At 39.8% G+C, this 7,124-nt stretch overlaps 1 non-coding gene across 1 annotated transcript; it reads right to left on the bottom strand.

Moving 5' to 3' along the window:
* Positions 1-4,485: 4,485 nt before the first annotated feature.
* LOC136404704 (small nucleolar RNA SNORA28) lies at positions 4,486-4,606 on the bottom strand. The gene has a single exon (XR_010751412.1). It is a non-coding gene; the product is annotated as a small nucleolar RNA SNORA28 (small nucleolar RNA).
* Between the last annotated feature and the right edge of the window lie 2,518 nt (positions 4,607-7,124).

Genomic DNA, 7,124 nt, shown 5'->3' with positions numbered 1-7,124 from the left:
GGGCACATCCTGTGAACCAGCACAGCTAGTAATTCCAGGTCCCGAGTGGGAACAGTGCAGAATTAAGGAAATACACAGAATTAAGAAAATATGGGGTCAGGAGGGCCTGGTAATTGCTGCTAGCAACAACAAAGCATGCCCCAAAACCACATCTTGCTTTATTTATAGGGCAAAGTGGGCCAGTAGCAAATCAATGAGATCTTTGATCATGTTTCCAAGGCAATCCAAGAATTTTACCAAGTGCAGAAAACCCCCACCATACACATCATCTTAACTTTACACCAAACAAAGGATAGAAGAAACTTGACTCCAGTCTTTTGGGGGAACATGGGGGGGGTAGTGTAAGCAATCCAGCACCACAGCTTAACAGCCTTTTGCAACCTAATCAGGCAAGTGAGGTGGGGGGTTGGGCAGACTCTCAGCTTACAGCCAATTCCCCGCACCTCTGTCCCCCAAAAATCCAAACTCCAAACCCCCTGTGAGGTTTTTGGTCCCCAACAGGCACATATTTCTCTGGAATACCATAGGGCGCACCTAGAAATCTTCTAGGGTATACAGAGGACCCAGGTTCGAAACCCTGAGGTCACTGGCTTGAGCGCGGGCTCATCAACTTGAGCAGGGTCACTGGTTTGAGCGTGGGATCATAGACGTGACCCCTTGGTCACTAGCTTGAGCCCAAAGGTCACTGGCTTGAAGCCCAAGTTCACTGGCTTGAGCAAGGGGTCACTCGCCCTGTTGTAGTGTTGTAGCCTCCCAGTCAAGGCACATATGAGAAAGCAATCAATGAACAGCTAAGGTGCCACCATGAAGAATTGATGCTTCTCATCTCTGTCCCTTTCTGTCTGTCTGTCCCTATCTGTCTCTCTCTCTGACTCTCTGTCAAAAAAAAAAAAAAAACTTAACAAGTAATTTAGCTATATAGCATGAAAAAGCAGAACAAGCCTGACCCATGGATGTGCAGTGGATAGAGCATATACCCAGAATGCTGAGGTTGCCAGTTAGAAACCTAATGTCACTGTCTTGAGCATGGGCTCCCTGGCTTGAGGGCAGGCTCACTGGCTTGAGTATGGGGTCACTGGCTTGAGCACGGGGTTGCTGGCTTGGCTTGAGGGGTTGCCTGTCTGAAACTCAGTCAGGATGCATGTGAGTAGAAGGGAGAGAGAGAGAGCCTGACTGGTGGTTGGCACAGTGGATAGAGTATTGACCCAAATGCTGAGGTCCCCAGTTCAAAACCCCAAAATCGCCAGCTTGAGAGTGGGCTTGCCAGCTTCAGTGCTGGATTGCTGGCTTGAGAATGAGACCATCGGCATGATCCCGAGGTTGCTGCCTTGAGCCCAAAGGGTGCTGACTTGAAGCCCAAACTCACTGGCTTAAACTCAAGGTTGTTGGCTTGAGCAAAGGGTCATTGGCTTGACATGAGCCCCAGTCAATGTACATATGAGAAGCAATCAATGAACAACTAAAGTGAAGCAACTGCGAGTTAATTCCCATCTCTCTCCACACACTCTCTCTCTCTCTCTCAAATCAATTTAAATAAAAGATAGGGAGAGAGAGCCAGGAAGGGAGTGAGAAGGAGAAAGAATAATCACATTGAAGTAGAGAATTCACAAGGAGCTACGGATTTTGGAGGAGAAGGTGATGCATTTGTCTCAGGGTTATGGAAATTCATATTTTAGTTCTTTTGGGATATCCTAATGTGAATATCAAGAAAGCAACTGAAAGTGTCTATCTGCTAAGGAGGCAGGTCACAGATTTGAAAGTCACCTTTATGGCCATGGTGTCATAGGAGTGATGTTTACTACAGCTTCTTGTGTTCTAAATCCTGCGCCCCTTTTCTGGTGTCAGTGCCTGGTGGCTAACACTCAGTAGAATCTAAATACACGAGGTCCTGGGGTTACAACATAGTTCCATTCCTACGAGAGTGACGTAACCTGAATTTTGGTGTAAGTCGAAACACATCCTAGACGACGGGTCCCCAAACTTTTTACATAGGGGGCCAGTTCACTGTCCCTCAGACCATTGGAGGGCTGGACTATAAAAAAAACTATGAACAAATCCCTATGCACACTGCACATATCTTATTTTAAAGTAAAAAACCAAAATGGGAACAAATACAATATTTAAAATAAAGAAGTAAATTTAAATCAACAAACTGACCAGTATTTCAATGGGAACTATGGGCCTGCTTTTGGCTAATGAGATGGTCAATGTGCTCCTCTCACTGACCACCAATGAAAGAGGTGCCCCTTCCGGAAGTGCGGCAGGGGCCGGATAAATGGCCTCAAGGGACCACATGCGGCCCGCGGGCCGTAGTTTGGGGACCCCCTGCTCTAGACTAAGTCACTTACCTATCCTAACACAGTTGTAAAATCATAATCTAGAATATAAAAACACAACTAAGCCATAGAAAAAGGAAAAGGACATAAATATACTGTATTGTTCATTGTAACAGAAAAAATGAGTGTAAAAAAGTTCCTTACCTTTATTCCTGTGGTTGGCTTGCACACTGGAAGGGGCATTGCAAGGTGGGAGAAAGTGATCTATTGGGAGGAGGAAGCTGGAAAGGCAGGAGAACCTGCAGAAGGTGCTGAAGATACTGGGTCAGGAGAATCAGGATTGCCTAAGGAACATGCAGGAGATGCTGGAGATGATTCTACTGCACTACAAGTGTTTCTTCTTGAGAAGCAGCTGATGTAGAGGGCACAGGATCTGTTGCAGGCCTCTCTGTCTTCTTAAAGAATTGTTCCAGGCTAGTCTGGAAGGTTGATGACTTCTCTTCCAAAATCTGCCTATAACATTACAAGGCATCCATAACAGCTCTGTAGACCTTACTGAATCTGTCATCACTGGGGTCCTCAGCCTGAAATTTTACCAACCCATCCTCTATCATAGAAAAACCTTCTGCCAAAACCTTGGTAGTAAATCTCTTGGGTTCTGGGGTTTCTATCTTTTCCTCTTCAATCAGCTGCTTCTGCAGCTGAATGAGGTCCTCAGCAGATAGCTCCTCTCTGTGTGATGCCAGTAGCTCTGTGACATCCATTGTGATGGCTTTCCTTTTCTTTGAAGCACTACCATTTGAAGACTCTTACTTTCATTTAGAAGCCACGATAAGGGCCAAAAGGTCGACAAACCAAGCAACACAAACGGAACACTTGCGCTTTTAGCAGTCCAAAATGGCACAGGTGTACTGGGGGACGCCAACTCCCTCACTCATAGGCCGCATTACTGCAGATTCTTCCACTGTGTGCAGCCAAACTAGTTCACCCACCTAGTCTGTAAGTATGACGCTAATGATGTAAGCCAAAACACTCATGTCTCAGTTTTTTAAGTGTTTATGGGAGTGAGCCTTGAAACTTGAAACGTCGTATGTCAAGACTGTCATAACTCAAGGACCCCCTGTAGTGAAATAGGCCTCAAAACAAAGGCTAATGTAGGCTTACTCCCAAGAACAACAAAAACTGCTTTTTTCCCCATACATAAGTATATAATTTTATCTTCAAATAGTATTTCTTTTTCTGATGACTTAGATGAAGTATATTGGTTTCCTTGCAGAATCTAGTTTTTCTGTTTAATTTAAAAATCCTCACAATTATAAACATTCTTTGGAAAACTTACACTTGAAAGCAACATAGTATAAAAAATACAATATTTTTCTGCTTCCAATAATGTTTAGATTGTAAACAAAGTTAAAATAGTTTTTGTGCAAATTATCTAAGTTATGTAGCTTTTCATTTCTTGAGTTGCTCAAATTTCTATCCTAATACCAATAATTCAGTAAAATGTTGTTGCCTCATTGTGATACAGAAATGGTTCTTTATTCATTGTAATTAAGAGATAGAATGTATTTCTATAGATTTAGAGATGAATTTTACAAAAACAAAATTCAAAATAATACTCTTAGGATTAAAAAGTTTGGGTACCCGTGGTCTAGGGTGTGTTTCGACTTACACCAAAATTCAGGTTACGTCACTCTCGTAGGAATGGTACTATGTTGTAACCCCAGGACCTCGTGTATTTAGATTCTACTGAGTGTAGTAATACTTTATAATTCTCCCAGAAAAATTATATAATTTTGGGGAATATTTTTATTTTAATGAGTTTAAGTAAAGCAATAATGGCATTGCTAAAAATTGTGTTATCTTTTGCCATATTCTGTATATTTCTCACACTGGAATTTTCCTCCATTTGAAATACCTATGCAGAAATAAGAAAGGAAAACATGTCAATCACTATACTTGGCCATTGAGACTATGGAACAATCTTATTGAATTATTGATAACTCAAACAGGCCATGCTAAAATCGTTTGAATATGCAAAACCTATATGAAGAAAACTTGAAATTTTACATAAAAATAAGTAATAAAATTTATGCATGGCAATAAATACCACAAACAATGTGAAAAGACAAGGACTACGTAGGAAGAGTGTTAGTGTATTACAAAGAGATAATATATATATATTTTTTTCCTTTTTTTTTTTTTTTACATTGTCTAAGTCTATATAAGGGCTTGTCTCATGGAGGAGAGAGTACTCGAATAGGTTAGGCTTTGTTACTACAGCAAGCTCAAATTGTGTCAGTTTTGCATCTATCTGAAGAGATAATATTTTTAGAGTTTTTAGAAATAAAGAACAGAGTAACAGCCCAGGAGAAAAATGTAGAAATAGTTTAACACATAGTTTCAGCAAAATAAATCTTTTCAGTATGTGAAAAGATGCTCAACTTCACTTGTGAGTTAAAATTCTAGTGAGATAAAGCATTTCCCTCCTATCACATGGACAAAAATTCAAAAGTTTTATAATATACTTCGTTGAAGAAATAGTGGGAAAAGAAGCACATTGCTGATAGCAGTACAAAAAGGAACAGACTTTATGGATGGGAATTTGGCAGTATATACAAAATTTACATTTGGATTTACCCTGTGTATTAGTTTCTTGTGGCTGCTGTAACAATTTACTACAAACTTAGTGGCTTAAAAACAACACAAAGTTATTTTATAGTTTGGAGGTTAGCAATCTAAAATGGGTCTACAGGGCTGCGTTCTTTCTGGACACTCTAGATATTTTTTCTTGTCCTTTTCCAGTTCCTAGAGGCCATTTACATTCCTTGGCTCATGGCCTCTGCTATCTTCAAAGTCAGTAGTATAGCATTTTCTCTCCTGTCCGTCCTGCCTCCCTCTTATAAGGGCACCTGTGATTATATCCAGCCCACCCAGATAATCCAGAGTGGAAGTAAGAAGGTTCTTAATTGGATTGCAGAGTTCCTTTTGTTTTAAGGTAACATATTCACAGGTTCCTGGGATTTGGCTGCCCATATCTTTGGGGGACCTTCTGTCTCCCATACCCTTTGATCTAGCATTTCCACTTCTAGGACTTTATCCTACAGATACTTCTGTATATATAAGAATATCATTGCTTGTAAGAGACAAAGATTGGAAATAATTTAAGTGTCTGGTAATAGGGGACTGGTTGAATAAACAATGGTATATTCACAAAATACAGTATAAAGCAGCTATAAAAGAGAATAAGGAAGATCTTGATGTACTGACTATGTAGAGAGATCTCTAGGATATACTAAAACGTGAAAAAGCAAAGAGCTGAAAAGTTTATATATTATGTTATCATTAAGTACAAGGGGAGAAGTATATTTTGCTTGTGTTGTATAAAGAAATTCTGGATTGACGAAAATTGAATAAACATGAATAATTCTACTGATAACAGGGACTGGAAATCTGAGATCTCTCAGTGAATACATTTTTGTATTATTTTGAATTTTGAATCATAAAAACACATTACATAGTAAAAATAAGACCTCATGAAGCCGACAGCTTTTCTCCTCTGAGACAGATTTTCTTTTCTTTTCTTTTCTTTTCTTTTCTTTTCTTTTCTTTTCTTTTCTTTTCTTTTCTTTTCTTTTCTTTTCTTTTCTTTTCCTTTCTTTCTTTCTTTCTTTCTTTCTTTCTTTCTTTCTTTCTTTCTTTCTTTCTTTCTTTCCTTTCTTTCTTTCTGAGAAAGAGACAGGAACAGAAAGGAAGGGAGAGTGATGAGAAGCATCAGTTCATAATTGCAGCACTTTAGTTGTTCACTGATTGTTTTCTCATATGTGTCTTGACCAGGGGTTTCAGATGAGCCAGTGACCCGTTGCTCAAACCAGTGACCTTGGGCTCAAGCCAGAGATGTTGGGCTTCAAGCTATCAACCTTTGGGCTCAAGCCAGTGACCATGGGGTCATGTCTATGATCCAACGCTCAAGCCAGCATCTCAACAGTCAAGCTGGTAAGCCCGTACTCAAGTTGGTGACCTTGAGGTGTGGAATCTGGGTCCTCAGCATTCCAGGCCAATAGTTTCCCACTGCACCACTGCTTGGTAAAGCCAGACAGTTTTTTTGAATGGTTTAATTTCAAGGGTGCTATGAACCACTGACCTGCCACTAACATGCCTAAAGTTTCTAATTTGAGTCCTTGACTTGAATTAAGGGGCCATTATCAGTGGGTCCCAGTTAACATGCAAATGTGCAACATGCTAAACCAGATAATCATTCTTTTATAATTTAATATGCTTTAGAATTTACAGTTTAGTTGATTAGTTTTATGGAATACTTAGAAAAGTTTTGATGGATGTCAGGGACTTGGGAAATGTTATAAACATGGGCCACAGTATATTCTAGAGGTGGGCTCTTGACAACTAAGGAGCCAGCCATATGAAGGCTCTTGCAAGCCTGAGGCTTGGTATTGGGGGAAGGATCTCAAATGCAGACTTTATCTTAAAGATGGTTTTACCTTCATTTAATTTTTAGTTTAGCCCTGTCTGGAACACCGTGTTTTCTGCTGCATGTCACATATCTTTCATTTCTCCTTAGGTACCATCTTAACAGAACTCAAAAAGACCTGGATTTGTGTCCTAGCCATGAATTCACTAGTCAAGTGAAATCAGACAAGTTACTAAACTTGTGTGAGCCTCAGTTTTCTTATCTATGAAATAGGGTTAAAATATGAAGGTAATTGTCAGTATCCAAATAAAAATGGAATGATGACAATATGGGCTAAGCCTCAGACAATGAAAGCTGTTATGTCTTTTTGAAGAGATGAACAATCAAGTCACCTTTAAAAAAAATATTGAGAGAGAGAG

The sequence above is a fragment of the Saccopteryx leptura genome, chromosome 4, assembly GCF_036850995.1.
Source record: "Saccopteryx leptura isolate mSacLep1 chromosome 4, mSacLep1_pri_phased_curated, whole genome shotgun sequence".
Classification (NCBI taxonomy): Eukaryota; Metazoa; Chordata; class Mammalia; order Chiroptera; family Emballonuridae; genus Saccopteryx; species Saccopteryx leptura.
Note: the sequence above shows the minus strand (reverse complement) of the source record. Positions and strands in the feature narration are given on the sequence as shown.